Here is a 20,865-nt window from a genome sequence, read left to right on the forward strand (position 1 = left end):
TTTACAAATGCCATAGCAACCTCAGGAAGTTACCCTATGTGATCTAAAAAGGGGAGGCATGAACAGTCCGCCCCTTGTTTAGCATATAATCAAGAAATAACCATAAAAATTAGCTACCACCAGTCTTTGGGGCTGCTCTGTCTCTAGAGTAGCCATTCCTTTATTCCTTTACTTTCCTAATAAGCTTGCTTTCACTTTACTCTGTGGACTTGCCCTAAATTCTTTCTTGCGAGAGATCCAAGAACCCTCTCTTGGGGTCTGGATCAGGATCCCTTTCTAGTAACAATCTGATGCTATCTCCAAGTAGATAGTGTCAGAATTGAATTGGAAGATACTCAGTTGGTATCTACTATAAAACTAATTGCTTGCTCGGTGGTGGGGAGACGCTCCCCCCCCCCCTCAAACCACCTACATTTGGTCACAGGTCTGCACTGACTGTTGTTGAGTGACAGAAATTTAGAAAGCATTTCTCTAAATAAATAAATAAAACTCTAAAACGAGTTTTTTCTCTACCCTCAATGCCCTTATAAGGCTCTAGAGAGCTCCCTCACCCTTTCCACCACGTAAGGACATAGCAACACAACGGCCGTCTATGAACCGAGAATAAAGCTCTCACCTGGACTAAGACAAGATCTTACAAAGGGTCGCTGAATAATGAAGAGAACTGGCAGTCCAGAATTTACAAGTTCATGGTTACTTTGTTCCAGTCTCATTCTCTTTCCTTCAAGCCCTATTCTTAGTGTTTTCAATTATGGTGCTATTTTTACTCAAGTTACATGGTGATCAAACTGTATTTTCTTTCAAATCCTTCCCACTAAATGCTTTGTATTTTCTCTAGAATTACAATTACACAAGGAATATAAAAGGGCCACCAAGCCCATTATCCAATATCCACGCAAAGTCTGGCCCAGAAAACATAAAGGATGTTAGACTCAAGTAAAAGTATTGTTTACACCAGTTTGTTTAGCTGTTTTAATAAAGAGCCTTGAACTAGGGATCTTAATGCGGTGGGACTGGGGCACAGCCTTGCTTTCTTCTGTGGCAGCTACAGAGTAAAGGCAGCCTAGTCATCTTGAAAATATGTTTCTTTAGTCATTATAAACCCTGTACAAAAGCAATCAGATGGATTAGAGCAAATCTCTTACCACTACTGAATAAACAACTCAAGGTTCATGGTCTAGCCATCATTTTTAACAGTCACTTAAAAACGTGTTTATTGGAAGTTTTTAATATCATAATAAATGCTTTAATGTACTGTGATAAAAATCAATATAAAATGTGTATATATACTTCAACAATAGGGAACTAAAGAAATACTTGTTAAATCTACATGATGAAATTATACACAGCCAATAAAAATCATGTTTTAGAAGAATCACTAAGAAGTAGGAGGCCGGGCACGGTGGCTCACACCTACAATCCCAGCACTTTGGGAGGCCAAGACGGGCGGATCACCTGAAACGTCGGGAGTTCAAGACCAGCCTGGACAACATAATGAAACCCGATCTCTACTAAAATTACAAAAAGTTAGCCAAGTGTGGTGGCACATGCCTGTAGTGCCAGCTACTTAGGAGGCTGAGACATGAGAATCGTTTGAACCATGGAGGCGGAGGTTGCAGTGAGCCTCGTTTCACTGAACTCCAGCCTGGGTAACAGAGTGAGACTCCATCTCAAAAACAAAACAAAACAAAACAAAACAAAAGCGGCTGGGCACAGTGACTCACGCCTGTAACCCCAGCACTTTGGGAGACCAAGGAGGGCGGATTGCCTGAGCTCAGGAGTTTGAGACCAGCCTGGGTAGCACAGTGAAATCCCATCTCTACTAAAATACAAAAAATTAGCCGGGCATGGCGCCATGCACCTGTAGTCCCAGCTACTCGGGAGGCTGAGGCAGAACTGCAAGAACCGGGAGGTGGAGGTTGCAGTGCACCGAGATCGCGCCGCTACACTCCTGCCTGGATAACAGAGCAAGACTCCGTCTCAAAAAAAAAAGAAGAATAGGGAAATGCTTTCAGTTCATCTTTTTATCAGTCCTGGTCCTACCAGAAAATAGATGGCACACTCAAATGGAGTGATTGAGAAGAGTGACTATTTGCAAAGGTGTAGGCAATGATAAGAAACCAGGGAGACTGAGGAATCACCCCAAGGCTGGCAGCACTGGGGAGTCATTTCCATTCCTAGGCATGAAAGGGTTGGAGGAAGCAATTACCAGCACACAGTAACACTGTAGCTCTAGGAGACGACCTCACACCATGAGCTGCGGACTTAGTAGAAGAATGATGCTTCTTTTAACACACAGCCTGGTGAGGAGGGATACCCCAGTCTCTGTCCTCCCACCATCTGATCTCCTATCAATACCTTCCATTGGCAGCATCCAACTGGAAGGCAGAGGGCAAAGGAGCTCATAAATGTAGCCCATCATGGTCACCATGGAGGGCAGTTGAGTGTGTGTCTGGAAAGGCAAATGGAGACTACCCAGCAAGATATTTAGTGAAAAAGTATTATAATCCCAAATCTCTATATCTATGTATGTCACAGGTCAGGTTCCCTGGCACATAGATTCTGAGATTTGCATGTGGGTTTGTTATAAAGTGCCCTTGGGAACCATACCTGCCAGAAGAGAGGGAAGCTGGATTGACGGAGGGAGAAGTAAACTGTAATGCGGTTGCAAGAGAGACCTTAATCATTTCTGCGTCGAGCTCTAGAGCTAGGATGGCCCTTCACAGTTGTCCCAACTGAGGCAAGAAGGCTGGACTTTGGTACCCTCTAAGCAACAGATTCTTGGATGCAGGCTGTCCCCGGGAGGCCAACGTCAATGACTGGCTAGAACCATTAGCAGATAACACTCCAGGCACTGGGCAAGTGAGCATGCCATCATGAAGGTGGAGGTGGGGATGAGGCTGAGGGAAGCATGCTACAACTTTCACTAAGATGTCAGTTAACACATGGCTGACTCTGGGTGATAGAATTATGCATAAGATTTTTCCTGATTTAAAAAAAATGCTGTCACAAGTGTTCTAAAACAAGTATTACATGAGAATACGGAGCAGTTCAGATGTTACAACAGAGGCTTCAATAGTGGCTTAAATGAATTATAGTTTATTCCTCTGTCCTAAAAAAGTTCTGACAGCAGTGCACAGCTGGTACGACAACTCAACCACCATCAGGGACACTTGGTCCTTCTATCCGGTTGCTCTGCCACCTTCAATGTATCACTTCAATCTCACGGTTCAAGATGGCTGCTCCAACTCCTGTCTTCACATTCCAGCAGGAAAGGAGAAAGAAAATAGGGGAGGGTCCGCCCTTTCCCTTTAAGGGCACAACTCAGACACTGCATGTATTATTTTCCTTCACATCTCATTGGTGGCCATACAAACTTCGAAGAGGCTGAGAAATATGGTCCTTATGCTAGGGGGAAGTCTAGTCTAGGTCAGTTTGGACAACTAAACAAAATACCTTAGAATGGGTACTGCATAAACAACAAAAAAATTATTGCTCTCAATTCTGGGTGCCAAGAATTCCAAGATTGAGGCACCAATAGATTCCGTGCCTGATAAGGGCCTGTTCCTCACAGATGGTACCTTCTATGTATCCTCACATGGCAAAAGGGGTGCGGAAACTCTCCAAGGCTTATTGTAAGGGCGCTAGCCCCATTTGTGTGAGCTCTGCCCTTATGACCTGATCATCTACTCAAAGGCCCCACTTCCTAATACCATCACATTGGGAATTGGATGTCAACATCTGGAGGGGGGGACACAAACCTTCAGACCATAGCAGGGACCATGTGTACAGCTTAAGTTCAGCGTTTCTATTACTAAAGGGAGAAGGGAACAGTTGGGTGTTGGGAAATAATTGGCAGTTTCTACCACAATTTGTATTAGTTTGATAATCAGTAAATTTACGGTTAAAAATAAAAACACACAGTTGTTTGCTGATCTGTGTATTCCAAGCAGGCTCAGAACAAACCATTCTTTCTCCTCGTAATTCCCGATGGGATGCAGATATATGTGACAGATCTATCCCCTGTGTAACATTCCATGGAATGGTGTAAGGACCAAAGGGCATAGGCTATTGTCACAGTGTCTCGTAATACTGGAGCTTAATCAGTGTGATATTAAGTAGTTGCCAGTTAGTTTAATTTTTAACGCTCAGAAGGTCAGGTAATTTGCCATCAAAATCATAGTCCACAGGGGTCAGCTAACATTATACTTAAAAAGCGACATTCCAGAGGCAGCTTCTACAGATCCTTCTGCCACCCAGGTCAATAAATGAAACTTTGCAAACTGACATGCTGTCTTATCAAAAATAGTTTTTTCTTGATGACTTATTAATTAGCATAATAATGTTCAAAATGGATTATCACTAGTGAAATTAAAGGTATTCAAAATATGTGGATTGGGCTGGGCACCGTGGCTCATGCCTGTAATCCCAGCACTTTGGGAGGCCAAGACGGGCAGATCACTTGAGGTTAGGAGTTCTCAAGACCAGCCTGGTCAACAAGGTGAAACCTCGTCTCTACCAAAAATACAAAAAAATTAGCCAGGTCTGGTGGTGGGTGCCTCTATTCCCAGCTACTTAGGAGGCTGAGGCAGGAGAATCATCTGAATCAGGAGGTGGAGGTTGCAGTGAGCCAAGATCACACCACTGCACTCCAACCTGGCCGACAGAGAATGACTCCATCACACAAACAAAAAGAGTGGAGTGGCTCAAATGATTTAGAAACACTCCCCAATCCCGTCACAAACATGATATGAGAGTCCAGAGATTCTTATAACATGTACCAAGAGGGATAACATCAGGAGTTGCATACTCTAATTGGTCTCATATCCAGCTATTGGTTTCGAAGAAATTCTGACGATATGATCTTTCTTGGTCCTAGAATGCCATGTTTCACCTTCAATGAGTTTTGCATATAACATCAATGCTATGGTTTGAATGTGTCCCTTCCCAAATTCAGGTGTTGAAACGTAATGGCTAATGCGATGGTATTAACAGGTGGAGGCTTTAAAATGTGATTAAGCCATAAGGTCTCCTCATTCATGAGCGGCATTAAGGCCCTTATAAAAGAGACTTCATGCAGAGTTCAGAGCTCTTGCTCTTCTACCTTCTTCCTGTGAGGACACAGCATCCCTCCCCTCCAGAGGATGCAGCAACAAGGTATACCCTGGAAACAGAGGGCAGCCTTCACCTGCCAACATCTTGATATTGGATTCCCCAGCTTCTCGAACTATAAGAAAATTAATTTTTGTTCTTTGAAAATTACTCAGTCTCAAGTATTTTGTTGGAGCAGCACAAATAAATTAAGACATTTTAAGACAAATTAAGATCATCAGAAGAAAGTTCAAATGATCTCCTTTGGGCCATTTGCTAATCAATGCTTGATTAATAAATGCTTTTATAGCAACAAAGAAAGGACTCCCTATTCAATCAGTGTTGCAGAGATAACTTGCTAGCCATCTGCTGAAGACTGAAACTGGACCCCTTCCTTACACCATGCACAAAAATCAACTCAAGATGGATTAAAGACTTAAGTGTAAAACCTAAAACTCTAAAAGCCCTTGAAGAAAACCTAGGAAATACCATTCAAGATATAGGCCCTGGCAAAGATTTTATGGCAAAAATGCCAAGAGCAATTGCAACCAAACCAAAAATTGACAAATGGGACCTAATTAAACTAAAGAGCTTCTGTACAGCAAAAGAAACTATCAACAGAGTAAACAGATAATTCACAGAATGGGAAAAAATATTTTCAAACTATGCATCTCACCAAAGTCTAACATCCAGAATCTATAAGGAACTTAAATTATCATTTATTGTTGCCATTAAAAAGTAGGCAAAGGTCACCAATCAATGAGTGGATAAAGAAAATGCGGTATAGATACACCATGGAATACTCAGCCATGAAATAAAATAATGGCCTTTGCAGCAGTTTGTGCTGGAAACCATTATTCTAAATGAAGTAAATCAAGAATGGAAAACTACATATTGCATGTTCTCATTTATAAATGAGAGCTAAGCTATGAGGATGCAAAGGCGTAAGGATGATATAATGGACTTTGGGGACTTGGGGGAAAGCGTCAAAGTGGGGTAGGGGATAAAAGACTACGTGCTGGGCACAGTGTATACTGCTCGGGTGACATGTGCACCTAAATCTCAGAAATCACTGCTGAAGAACTTATCCATGTAACCAAAAATCACCTGTATCCTCAAAAACTATTGAAACAAAAGTTTTTTTTAAGTAGGCAAAGGACATGAACAGACACTACTCAAAAGAAGACATATACACAGCCAACTAGCATATGAAAAAATGTTCAACATCACTAATCATTAAAGAGATGCAAATCAAAACCACAATGAGATACCACCTTATATCACTGAGAATGGCTATTAAAAAGTCAAAAATTAACAGATGCTCATGATGTGGCAGAGAAAACGGAATACTTACACATTGCTGATGAGAGTGGAAATCAGTTCAGCCACTGTGGAAAGCAGTTTGGAGATTTCTCAAAGAACTTAAACAGAACTACTATTTGATCCAGCAATCCCATTATTGGGTACATACCCAAAGGAATATCAATCTTTCTAACATAAAGACGTATGTTCATTGCAGCACTAATCACAATAGGAATGACATGGAATCAGCCTAAATGGCTATCCATGGTAGACTGGATAAAGAAAATGCGGTACATATACACCATGGAATACTACACAGCCATAAAAAAAAAAATGAGATAATGTCCTTGGCAGCAACATTGATGGAGCTGGAAGCCATTTTCCTAAGTAAACTAATGCAGGAACAGAAAACCAAACTCTGCATGTCCTTGCTTATAAGTGGGAACTAAACATTGAGTACACATGCACACAAAGAAAGGAACAACAGACACTGGGGCCCACTTGAGGGTGGAGGGTGGGAGGAAAGTAAGGATCAGTAAACTACCTATTGGATACTATGTTTATTACCTGGGCAACAAAATAATATGTACATCAAATTCCCATGACATGCAATTCATCTCTAGAACCAACCCACACATGTACCCCTGAAACTAAAAGTTTAAAAAAAAATACAAAAAATAAAGCTACAGTATGACTGAATTTTGCCTGAATCTTGCTTTTCTTATTACCTGGTAGCTGGTTTGTGAGAGAGTAGCTAAACACACCTGCTCTGGAGTGGGAGCAGTATGTCCCTCAAAAGAACCTAAGAGTTATGCATGCCAAATTGGTTTAGGCTCAATTTGTAACACATACTCTACTAGCCAGGCCAAATCCGGGGGATATCAAAAGAGAAGATAAGATTCTTATCATTCCAGAATAATCTATTTATTCAGGATTAGTTTAGAGGAATATTTTACGATTCTACTTTTGGGAATAAATATATTAATTTCCTCATGTGAAAACTCCTCCCTTTAGCTCTACCAATTCATTCATTATAATAAGCTTGCACTAAGTGCCAGCAAATCAATGTTCTTCATCGGGGTCAACAGCCTACAGCCCACAGACCAAATAATCTGCCTTTCATCTTTTGTATAACCCACAAGCTAAGAATGGCTTTAACATATTTAAATGATTTTTAAAAAACAAAAGTAACAGTATTCATGACACAGGAAAATTATGTGAAATTCATATTTCAGCATCCGTTAATAAAGTTTTATTGGGACACAGCTTCATTCATTCATTTACGTAGGTCTTTGGCTGCACTGGTGCTGTAACAGCAGAGCTGAAGTTGCAACAGAGAATGTTTGGCCCATGAAACCTAAACTATTTGCTATCTCATCCCTTACATAGAAAAAAGTCTGCTGGCCCTTTTCTTGGTGACGGGGATATACCATTGAACAAGTCAGCGTACAGGCCCAATTCTTACAGAGCTTAGATTCTTGGGGAAGGCAGACAATAAACAAATAGATGTGAAAATATCCAACAACAGCAAGCGCTATGGTGAAAATAAGAGTGAAGTGATAGGAACACCAGCAACGTCCTTTCTAGGGACATGATATTTCAGCTAAGACCTGAATGGTGAGAAGGAGGCAACCACGTAAAGATGGGTAAGAATGTTCCAGGTGAAGTCCATCAGGGAACTCCTGAAGCTTGGAGTGTAGGGGAGCAAGAAGGTGGGAAATGGGGTGACTGACATAAGTGTATGCATACTTCTCATTCCTCTACAGAGTGTCAGAGACAGTAACAATCTTTCTGGAACTTGGTGACAGCCATGAAAGAGTTATTAATAACCACTTGGTCAGTGTAAAACACACAGCATCAGAAGGGAAGAGGCTGAAGGATTGCACCATTTCCCTCAGTTCACACCCTCGAACAGGCAGCAATTAAGCTGCAAAATTCCTCTCTATCCCCCAACTTGTCCTCTTTAAAGTATCTGAAAAAAGATGTAACTGAGTGGAAATCAGTTTGATAACATGTAACCCTTGCACAACGCAAGATCCATGAGCTATGCTCTTGGCATAGGAGCTAAGAGATTAGTAAAGTTCAGTTTCCCCTACTCATCCCCATACTGCTCCCACTCCAGGTGTGGAAGCTAAATTTGTCTCTACACCCTTCATTCTCATGGGTTACACACATTATTGTGAAAAATCAGTCAGCAAGATCGATATTTCATCAATTTTGATGATTTGGAGAGAAGAAGGAAATTCAACCAAGGCCAACACTTCAGTTGCTACAAATGTGTTCATAAATAAAGAACATGATCATATGAAACAACTTTAATTTTAAAAGCTTTTCCTAAAGTAACTGACTTTTGTCTTTTTGCAAGTACATATATATATACGTGTATATATATATACGTGTGTGTGTGTGTGTGTGTATGTATTTTTTTTAATGACCATGGTTAGAGGGAATATAATTTTTGTTCTTCTAGAGACAGGATCTTGCTGTTACCCAGGCTGAAGAGCAGTGGCACAATCATGCAGTTCACTGCAGTTCACTGCAGCCTCAAACTCCTGGGTTCAAGGGATCCTTCCTGCCTTAGCTTCCTGAGTAGCCGAGAGTACGGGCACATGCCACCATCCTTGGCAACTTTTACTTCTTATTTTTGTAGAGATGGGGTCTCCCTACATTGACTAGGCTGATCTTGAACTCCTGGGCTCAAGTGATCCTCCTGCCTCAACTTCCCAAAGTCGTGAGAGCACTTCGGTTCACAGGTGTGAACCGCCGCCACACCCAACCCAAGAATATGAATTTTTAAAACCAACATTCCAACTGGTACAGGGAAAGAAAACTGCACCTTTTTAAAGAAAAACAAGCCCCTTAAAGAGGAGAAATAACTGTAATTAGAAATGTATTAAGAACTAAAAAGCCGTTTTTAACTTGTTTCCTAAGAAACCAAAAAATAGAACTGACAAGTGCAACTTCCAAAGAAGCTCAGATTTACTTACTCTATTATTAAAATTTCCAGTTCAAAATTTTTAGAATTACTAATGAAAGGGGTGAAAAAACTCTTACAGGAAAAAAATGCAGTGCTTCCAGTTAAATCTGTAATGCTTCTGCTAGTGAAAATTGACCTTCACAAACAAAGAAAACACCACAGCTGCTCTCAAACCGGTTAATAATATGTTTAGCAACTAACACCACACTGTGATTCTTATATAACCAAAAATGACACCAAGATAGTCTCCTAAATTTGCGGACACAGCATTTTGGCATAACGTAGCTTTTTGGCAGATAAATGTATTTAATAGAGAAGATGTAAATTTGGTCATCAGGAACTAAAGCTCTTAGTAGAAAGGTAACAGCTCACTCCCTGCTAACATTTCCATATTCTATTCGATATCTTCAGTATGGGGAGGAAATCTGTGGACTGTATTTCTTTATGTTTGAAGCCCTTCTGAGTAGTTTTATGAGATTAAAAGGGTCATGTTTAGGGCTGGGCAGCAGACGCGAAGGAAGGCCAGGGTGAACCTTTGGGAATGCGCACTCCGGCTCGCGCACTCCAGCCTCTCCCCTGCTGATCACATATGGGGGAGGCGGAAGCCCAGGGTTAACCTTGAGAGGGGCTCTGGCTCAGAGGTCCCGGCCCAGGATCTGTCACATACACACAGAAGGCAGCACAAAGAGTATGAAATGCTAGCCCTCCCAATAGTCTTGATAGCCTTCCAGTACAACCAGCCACTCCAGTAATTAAACGAAGTCAGCCCTGGCATTTCCCTGTGACCAACTTGGAGGGGGCTGCACCTCACGGAGCAGTGAGGAGGTGATAGTGTCAGGCGGTGGAGAATTGCTGAGGCCTGCAGTGAGGTCCGCAGGGCAGCAAAATCAGATGCCAAGGGGCCTCCCTCCCACCTTTGACGGCCTAACTACTTCATTCCAGGAGTTCCAGGCCTTCAGGTAAAAGGTCAAGAGACCAAAAGTACAAAGCATATCCTCCTTCCTTTTGCCTATCCAAATCCTAACCTTTCCTTTTGAAAGTCCCTGTTCTTTATGAAGTCATATTACAATCCCTGCCCACAAGACTTTTCCATCTAGCTGGAGATATGAATATGCTTCCAACCACCTAACAGACTGTGTCTATTCTGCGATTTAAAAAACAAAAAAAATTGTTTTACAAAAATTTTAGAAAGAGGATTTGAAGATAAAGTTTTTTCTATCACCTGGAATTGGCAACCAAGTATAGCTAAGTATCACCAAACGCTAAAAGAAGAAATGAGCTGGCCAGGTGTGGTAGCTCACTCCTGTAATCCCAGCACTTTGGGAGGCAGAGGCAGACAGATTGCTTGAGGCTAGGAATTGGGAGACCAGCCTGGCCAACATGGTGAAACCCTGTCTCTACTAATAATACAAAAATTAGCCAGGCAGGTGGCACACACCTGTAATCCCAGCTACTTGGGAGGCTGAGGCAGGAGAATCACTTCAACACAAGAGGTGGAGGCTGCAGTGAGCTAAGATTGCACCACTCCACACCAGCCTGGGTGACAGAATGAGAGTCTGTCTCAAAATAAAAAGAAGACATGAACAACTGGAGCCAGATTCCTCCTTGAGGGCACCTTAGGACACAACTTACATAGTTCTAAAAATATAACAACTGACTGCAGATGCATTAACCAAAAGTCATATGAAAACATAATGGGGAAATGAGGGAAGCAAAGAGTAGTGTAAGAGTCACATCTTCATCTATCATAATAGAACATCAATAGATTTGTCTACCACAACAAAACGTCACTAGACAGTACCTAAAGTTAATGATTCAAGAGATACCAGTTATTTTGAAATAGGAGGAATACTAAAAAAAAATCGCTCAGACTACTGTTGAAGAGTGGGATGTGATGGGTTGAATAGGCAGTGGTTGCTTTTTTTTAGTATTTTTAGCACTGTTGGACTCTGTAAACATTCAGGTTAATAAATTAATAATTTTGTTAATTATTAGAATTATTTAAAAATAAACTTAGAGAAAAAGAAGGCAATATTATTCTCTAGGGAAAAAACAAATGTAAGCTTCATGGGCCTTTCCTGTGTGCTATTTGTCAAAAATCTTGTCTAGAGTACATGGATATGGCTGGTAGGTCATAGCTAGACTTAAATCAAATTCCTAGAGGTTGGCCAGGTGAAGTGGATCATGCCTGTAATCCCAGCACTTTGGGAACCCAAGGCAGGAGGGTTGCACCAGGCCAGCCTGGCCAACACAGCAAGACCTTATCTCTCTTAAAAAAACAATTTCTACAGGCTGAGGATTGTTTATCACATATTATGAAGGAGGCTCCAAATGAAGGTGAGCATGTATGTATTTATTTCAGTAATGTCCATAGATTTGAAATTGAAATCAAAGGGGGATAAGGGAGGCTCTCATGGGTGTGCTCCAAGAATCACCAGAAACAGATCAAAATCAGACAGACCTAACAAAGAAGAATGACACACCAGGACCCAAGAACGCAAGCGTGCAACTCAAACGGCACCACACATGCTAACCAGCCCTGGAAGAGTCTCTGCTGAAATTATATACTACAGTCATCAGAAGAAGGCCAACCTCTGCTGAATAGCTTCCATCCTAGGGGTGAAAAAGTAAGTGATAAGTATCGCATACTTTAGAAAGAATAGCATTTAAAATTACTTGGGGAGACAAATGCTTCTGTAACACTCCCGATTGGCTCATTGGGCAGCAAAACCAAGCTTTACAAATCCCAACAGGTTTAAAGGAATGGAAAACGATGCCTAAAATAAAGCTTTGGCTCATCCTACCAGTGCTGAACCTTGACTGCCTATTTTATATGCCATTTAAGTGAAAGCCTGCACTAAAAATTTTGATTTTGTGATCCTCAGCTATCCAGAAAATGGTAATACTTAACATTCTACTTCTAATACAATTACAATTAATGTGTTATCTATAATACACCCTCTACCATGCTGTCTTATCATCCATTTTACATTTTCCCAAGAGATAATGCATGTTCATTTTCACCACTCTTTCTCTTTTTAAAATTCAACAGATTTGTTTAATTCAATGATTGCTATCATATCTATTTTTAAATAACTTAGCTGATATATAACAATAACTGGCTCTACTATAGCTGTCTAAATATTATCCCAGTAATGTATTTAAAATTATATCAATAACACTTCTCTTGATAATATCCAAATACTTGTGGTTTCTAATTTACCATTCGTGTTGCTTTTTTTCTTTATTAGACATTGAATGTAGCAGATTTATTTTATTTTATTTTATTTATTTTGAGACGGAGGCTCGTTCTGTGGCCCAGACTGGAGTGCAGTGGCATGATCTCGGCTCACTGTAACCTCTGCCTCTAAGTTCAAGCGATTCTCCTGCCTCAGCCTCCTGAGTAGCAGGGATTACAGGTGCGTGCAACCAGGCCCACCTAATTTTTTAATTTTTTTAGTAGAGATAGGGTTTCACCATGTTGGCAAGGCCAGTCTTGAACTTCAAGCTTCAAGTGATCCACCTGCCTCAGTCTCCCAAAGTACTGGGATTACAGGTGTGAGCCACCACGCCTGCCCTGGGTATAGCAGATTTGACACAGTGGTTTTGTCTGAAGCCACTGTGATGAAGACAATGGAATAAGTGAATATTCTGACAAAACAGTTTTGAGAAATGTACATCAAAATATAGAAACAATTTTTACAAAAACTTACAGTAATAATTGGGATGGGGAGATGGGATGGAATGAGACTCTGGGGTGACATTAGGACCAAGAACGGGAATAAAATTTCTGTCTTTCAGATTATGTGGTAATTTTTTTAAAGTAGCTTATTATTTAGAACTTATCAAAATATTCCAGACTCAAAAAATTCCATCACAGACTGAAAAACGACTAACCATTCTCCCTGAACTTCTTTAGATATCTCCTACACAATTCTCTTCCCACTGGATTGTTTATGAAAGCCCAAAGTATTTAAATAAAATAATAGATATCCTAACATTTCACCCAAGTGCTTCAGTATACAGCTATAAAAAAAAAGACATTTACCTACATAACCATGATATCACAGATAACAAATTTAATACTAATTCCTCAATGTTCTTTAATACCCAGGCCATATTCAAATCCTCCCCCAGACATCTTTTACAGCAGTTTATCCAAATCAGAGAAAAAAATCTGTATCTATATAATATTTGTGACACAAATATAGAAAAATACTACAACTGTGAAATCTAAACGTGGGTATTATGCCATTCCCTGTCTTTTCTATGGATTTGAGATTTTTTTGTAATATAACTTCCAAAAGATTTACCTCATTATATCTTTACAGATACGATTATAAATGTATCAGAGAGGGTACTGTCTAGACTATGCTGCTGGGCCCTGTCCTGTCCAACACTGACATCAAGTATTTGGACAATGACATAGAAATGATCCTTATCAAATTTCTCAGTTGATGAGCTAGGAGAAATAATAAACATTTTAGATAATTGAATCAAGATCCAAAAACACTTTGACAAACTAAATATAGCAGACTGGTGAGGAAATGAGTGGCAATACATTGGATGTCTTTTTATGTTTATTAAGAGCTGGGGCAAAAGGTCAGAGGTTGACAGATGCAGTAATCGGGAAAGGACCTAGGGATTACCAATAGCTTTGGTGATGGTCAGATCAAATGGAATTGCCTGAAGCATTAAAAAAAAAAAAGTTACAGCTCTTTCAGAATTTGTCCAGCAGGTTTTCTGGTTTTTACTGGAAAATACCTCCTCCCCACCCCCCACCACAAAAACCAAATTTTAAAACAGAATTCTGTATGAAGAGAGCCCGCTGCCCTCCTAGCCTGTGACCTGCATCTGTCAGCCTTGTGAGATGGGTATTGCCAGGAAACTGGGATGGCAAATGTGAGGCTAGGATGTGGAGGTGGGGGGCATGGAAGGTAGTGATACAATAGCCAAATTGCTATAGAATCTAGAAGTAAATTTCCATCGTTATGGGAAATCTTCAAGGTAAGTAGCAAGGTAGCCTAACCATCTTGGCATCCAATTCAAGCACTTGATTGGGTCCACATGCAGAGATTACCTTATCCTGTTTGGCATATTTCACAAGGACAGATATGTCGGCCAAAGTGGAGATGCGGACATGATAATGAGCAATTTTTTTAAAAGCCACAGTATCTGAATGGAGGTCGCTTTGGCATTGACAAGGAAAATGGGAGGATCTCAGTTTGTACAAAGGTTAAAATCCTTTGTACAGTTTCCAAGAGTTTTCTGGATCAAATCCTCCATGCCTTGCGTGATCCTGTAGAAATATTATTCTGTGTCTGCCTATGCATCTCTCCTCAAGGCCTTGAGGATAGAGACTATATTACCCATCTTTGTATCCACTGTTCCCAACACTCTCCCTGACATACAGCAGATACTTTATAATATTTGTAGAATGAATAAATGCTTGCCCAGAGGACACAGGTAATAATCAAATGCATCAGCTCATGCTGCATCAGAGACTACATAGCCCTCTGGGTGTTCTCCAGGCAACACCATGGCCAAGTGGAACACACTGACTTTGGTCTCCATGACTGACCAACTAGGCAACAATTGAGGCTGCACCAAGATAAGAGCATTAAGAATGATGCAGCACTAAGCCAGTGGACCAGAGTCTGATATTGCTAGATCGTTGTCTAAACTGAATATGAAACTTCAAACTTTTAGAATGCAGTGCCACATGAGTGTGTTTTGGTGGATTAAGGCAATATGTTTTCTGCAAACAAGTCAGGCTCAGTAGCTCTGATTCAATATGCACACATGGGATCCTGGGACTTTTAGAGAAAGAACCGTCTGCAAAATGGCCAGTAATCATTGATAAAGAACTCCCTGTATTTCCTGCCAGAAGGCTCCTTCATCTAGGGTCCATTGGCTTTCCCTTAGGGCAGGGGAAGGAAGGAAACTCGCAGGAAGACTTGTTTGCTCTCCTAGCATCCAGTCCCCTCTCCAGTTGAAGGCACCAAAGATCAGGTCAAGTCGGCTCTGTGAACCATCTTAACATGGATGGGGCATCATGATACCTGGTATTGCTTCAAGTGTACTTTCCTCTGCCTCAAATCTTAGAGGACTTAGGTTGTATTTAGTGTGTGTGTGTGTGTGTGTGTGTCTGTGTGTGTGCGTGCATGCATGTGTGTGTGTGTGTGAGAGAGAGAGAGAATGAGAGAGAGAGGGAGACCAGATGACTTCTCAGGTCCCTCCTAGATCTAAAATTTTAAGAAGACTGTTCTGAAAGTACTAACAATGGATCATCAGCTTTGGAATTTTTGGCTAGCATTATTCAAAACATACTCCTGATTGCAAGAAATAAGGCAAAAGACACTAAAGGGAGATACAAAACCAAAAAAGTAAATGTGAGTAAAATAATATACCAATTTCAACTCATTAGCAAGGTAATACCACAGAAATCAACTAGTTTATACAGTGTCTACAAAATGGTTAGTTAGAAAGTAAGGCTGTTACACTATTTACGATAGCAAAGACTTGGAACCAACCCAAATGCCCATCAATAAAAGACTGGATAAAGACATATATACCATGAAATACTATGCAGCTATAAAAAGGAATGAATTCATGTCCTTTGCAGGGTCATGGATAAAGCTGGAAGCCATCATTCGCAGCAAACTAACACAGGAACAGAAAACCAAACACCACAAGTTCTCACTCATAAGGGGGAGTTGAAAAATGAGAACACATGGACACAGGGAGGGGAACATCACACACTGGGGCCTGTCACGGGTGGGGGGGCAAGGGGAGGGAGACCATTAGGACAAATACCTATGCATGTGGGGCTTAAAACCTAGACGACAAGTTGATAGGTGCAGCAAACCACCATGGCACATGTATACCTATGTAACAAACCTGCACATTCTGCACATGTATCCCAGAACTTAAATTAAAAAAAAGAAAGAAAGGCTGTTTGCCACAAGCAGCACCTCAAAAGGACAGACATGTGGTCCCAAACACCCCTGATTCTCATTATATGGATTAATTTTTCTTAACTTCTTGTTAATGTGTTTATATTTTCAGTGTATATTGCCCCTTTGCCAATTGTATTTCCTGCAGTCTTCTCTCCCCACTATGCATCCAGTACAGGTGCCTACCAATGAGTGTTTCTGCCCTCAGTCTGTCATTTCAATTAATCCTAAATACTCCATTAATGACTCCTCCTAAATCATGATTGGTCACCCTGCCCCCAGCTCGAAGCATTCTTCAATGGTTCCTTGGTGCACAAGGGATTAAGTCAAAACTCAAGCCTGGCAGTTAAATCCTCACCAATCTGGTTCCTAAACAAGAAGTCAAACTCCATGTCGTCTGAACCTCTCCCCAGTTCCTGTGCACGTCTATGATTCACTCCTGGAAGCTGCACTCTGACCCATGCCATCTCTCTTCTGTGGAGCATTCCCTGTCCCCCACTCCTCCGAATGTCTCAGTTCTACCCACTCTCCAAAGCCCAAGTCAGATCTCTCTTTCAGGATTACCAGCCATTCGCTATCCTTTGGTTTTCTGAGTTTCTACCACACTGCTTTACCATTTCACAGAATACCCCCTATATTGGTAATTAACTTTCAGGGGCATAAGTTTTATTGCCCCCAGTATATTGCTATCTCCTCAAGGTCAAGGACTTTATCCTTTTTAAATAAAAATTCCTAAAATGCCTAGGACAATGCTCCGCATGGCAGGTGCTCAACAAATAATGACAAAGAGTGAATGATAACAAACTTTTTTTGGCGGGGGTTCGGGGGACAGAGTTTCAGTCTTGTTGCCCAGGCTGGAGTGCAATGGTGCAATCTTGGCTTACTGCAACCTCCGCCTCCTGGGTTCAAGCGATTCTCCTGCCTCAGCTTCCCAGGTAGCTGAGATTACAGGCATCCGCCAACACACCGGGCTAATTTTTTGTATTTGTTGTAAAGGGAGTTTCACCACTTTGGCCAGGCTAGGCTCAAACTCCTGACTTCAGGTGATCCACCCGTCTCAGCCTCCCAAAGTGCTGGGATTACAGGCATGAGCCACCGCACCCAGATGATAACAAACATTTATGAACCACTTCATTTTGTCTGAAAACATCTTCAAACTTGAAGACTTTCTCTCTGCCTTCATAGTGCTATGAATGAGTCTCAGCTTTTAAAATAATGTGATTTTTCAAGGTTGCCCACTGCTGATTATAATATAGGGTCTCAGAGACAGATCCTGGCTAACAATACCCTCCTGTAGCACTTACTATGAGTGACTCACTTTTAATTAGACAAGAGAACATTACATTCTAGAAATTGTCTCTTCCCACTGTGATTCACAAGGAAAAACTGACTTTAGGTATACTAAATCAAAAGTATATACTCATAAATCATAGATAACTCACATGCAGGGGTGGGTATGGCCTTACTACGTGCTATTTGGCCTCACCACTCAAAATGCGATCCAAGGACAAGCAAAATCCACCTTGTTTGGGAGTTTGTTAGAGGCAGAAGACCAGGTTCCATCTCAAACTTACTAAATGAGAATTCTTCCTTTTAACAAAACCCCTGGGTGATTTGAAAAGCACTAGACAAACCCAAAACCAGCAAAAGTGACTGTACAGAGGAATTTTTCTTTTTCTTTTCTTTTTTCTTTCTTTTGAGATAGGGCCTCACTCTGGCCCCAGACCGGGGTGCAATGGTATGATCATGGCTCACCACAGCCTCGATTTCCTGGGCTCAAGCAATCCTCCCACCTCAGCCTCCTAAGTAGCTGGGACCACAGGTGTGCACCACAATGCCCAGCTTTGTGATTTTTGTTGTTGTTGTTGTTGAGATGGGGGTCTCCCTACGTTGCCCAGGCTGGTCTCCAATTCCTGGGCTCAAGCACTCCTCCCACCCTGACCGCCCTTTACGTTAACAGTATTACATACTTTAAAAAGTTATCCTTTTGGTAAAGATTTTTGTAAAAATACATAATTTCAACAGTAATGAAAAGAATATGGATAAAATAGGGTAGACAGTGCTTTATTTGTGTGTTGGGATAGAGGTGAGAGCTACCACGCCTGGCCTGTACAGAAGGCATCTTTTTCTGTAGGTTCCGGTGAGTACAGGATTTTTATCCTTTCAAAACAGCCTATACCAGTGGTTCAACACAGCTCGGTGGACCCCATCCCCAGGGTTTCCGGTTCAGAATGTCTGGGGTGGGAGCCAAGAATCTGCATTTCTAACAAACTTCCATATCAATGGTGCTGCTGCTGGCCTAGGAACCACACCACAGGCTTATACCGTTAAAAAGGACAGGCTTCATAGTTTGGGAATTTTGCTCCTAGTGTACTCCCAACAGAAGAGAGAATACTGAGCTAGTAAAACAGAAAAGAAAAAGAAGTAGCAGCAAAATGTTTCATTTATGTTACAAGAAGGTAGCTGTTAACACTCCTTTGTACACAGTGGGGTAAAAATAGCCAAAGGAATTACTATAGCAACAGCTATGATATCCTCAGAGACTTTCTCCCCTGGCATTATTCATAAAGGGAGACCCATCTTACATAAATTCCATTTCAACTTTGAGACTTATCACAAACAATAAACACAGGAAACGTATGCCATTCGTTAAATACTATGAGATAAAATACAAATTTAAGATGGATTTGAAAAATGACTCTCTGAGCCCTGAATCTGGATTTGGTCCAGCAATTAAACAAAAAAGTGTAAGTCTTTATCTATATGGCTGTGAAACAACAAGAAAAGGAGGGCTGAGAAATGCCGAGAGCACTTATTATAAAATTTTAAATGATTTTTTTAAATCCCTAAATAGCTTCTTCTTTTAAAACAGACTTTCCAAATTATAAATAAAAGAATGTATAAAAACCAAAGAGCGCCACCTAGAGTTTGAAAAAAGAGTTACTTATACACACAATAAAGCACTATCTACCCTGTTTTATCTGTATTCTTTTCATTACCATTAAAAATATGTAGTTTTACAAAAGTCTTTACGAAAAGGATAACTTTTTAAAGTGTGTAAACCGTTAATGTAAGGGAGAACTGACTTTTCCATAATGTTGTCTGAAACCTATTTTTCTCTAAAAAATGTGGCAGTTGAATTTATCACTGTGAATGATTATCTTCAGGCAAATCATTAAAAAGTTAGGATAAAATATATACACCTACTATGTACCCACAAAAGTTTTAAAAATAATTGAAACATTAAATAGTTGGGATAGTGTGTAAAGCATTCATGGACATGACAGTTATGAAATTGATTCAAGAGGCCCTACCTGAGCTTGCTGTACGTCCTTGAGTACCTCTTCTTCTAATCCAACTTTTCTCATCAATAGGGGTTAGATCACACCAGTGGTTCTCAGACCGGGCTGCTCATTGGAAGCACCTGAGGTCATTGGAAATAATTATATGCATGGGTTCCAGCCCCCAAGATTGTGATTCAATGGCTCTGTGGGTGGAGTAGGAGGCGTGGGCAATTTATCTACAAGGTTAAAAGCTCCCCAGGTGATTCTAATATGCAGATTGGGTACACCAGATTGGGTGATCTCCAAGCTGTCTTTCACCCTTAAGCATCTAATGCTCTAGTTCAGTGGTTCTGAAGCTTTCATATGGATCAGAGGCACCTGGGGGGCTTCTTAAATCCACTGCTGGACCTTACCCCTAGAGCTTCAGATTCAGCAGGCTCAAGGTGGAGCCCAAGAATTTACGTTTGTAACAAGGTGCCAGGTAATGCTGATGCTACTGATCCAAGGTCATCCTTTGAGATCATTGTTCTAGATTATTCTAAAATTACATTTTCCAAACTCTCAAATTATTCTTACTCTCCTTGATGAAACCCACAAGTATGACATGATTAATTAATCTCCTTGATTCCAATCTCCCTTCTTCCAGTTTTTAGCCCATACTTTCAACACAGTTAGTAGCCTAACCCATAAATCCTACTGTGTCACTTGCTGCCCTGAAACTTTTCAATGACTCCCCATTGCTGACAGAGAAAGGTCAGATTCAAATGACATGTAAAGCTTTTCAGTTTCCAGTAGTCTGTCATCTGCCTATGTTCCAGTTACACGTTACCAAAAACACAACGAAGGCTCTTTGAGCTCAATGCCTTCATACCTAACAGTCTCTTCTCCTGAAAGGTCCTTATTCCACCTTCTCTTTCTGACATATTTGTCACCATTCACTTTATGTGCCAGGTACTGTGCAAGGAACCGGGAATTCAAGGAAGAAAAGGACAATCTCTGCCTTTAAGGAGCTTACAGTCTTGAGAAGCTCCCCAGGTGATTCTAAAATGCAGGTTGGCTGTACCAGATTGGGTGATCTCCAAGCTGCCTTTCACCCTTAAGCGTCTATTGCTCTACAGTAGTTCCTGGCTCTGAAGCTTTCCTGTGGATCAGAGGCACCTGGAGGGCTTATTAAACCACACTGCTGGATCTTACCCCCGGGCTTCAACACCGATGAATGGCAAACCCAACGTTAGTCTTAATACCTCTCCCCCTT

At 41.0% G+C, this 20,865-nt stretch overlaps 1 protein-coding gene and 1 non-coding gene across 3 annotated transcripts in view; one reads left to right on the forward strand and one right to left on the reverse strand.

Annotated features, from left to right (window-relative positions):
• The window catches only part of ACYP2 (acylphosphatase 2), a 192,692-nt gene that overhangs the window by 129,533 nt on the left and 42,294 nt on the right, over positions 1 to 20,865 (reverse strand). The gene's annotated exons all lie outside the window — the stretch shown is intronic.
• Positions 14,075 to 14,138, forward strand: LOC116560734. Its single transcript, XR_004273115.1, has one exon. It is a non-coding gene; the product is annotated as a U7 small nuclear RNA (small nuclear RNA).

The sequence above is a fragment of the Sapajus apella genome, unplaced genomic scaffold (assembly GCF_009761245.1).
Source record: "Sapajus apella isolate SASKATOON/1434 unplaced genomic scaffold, GSC_monkey_1.0 scaffold26, whole genome shotgun sequence".
NCBI classification, from domain to species: Eukaryota; Metazoa; Chordata; class Mammalia; order Primates; family Cebidae; genus Sapajus; species Sapajus apella.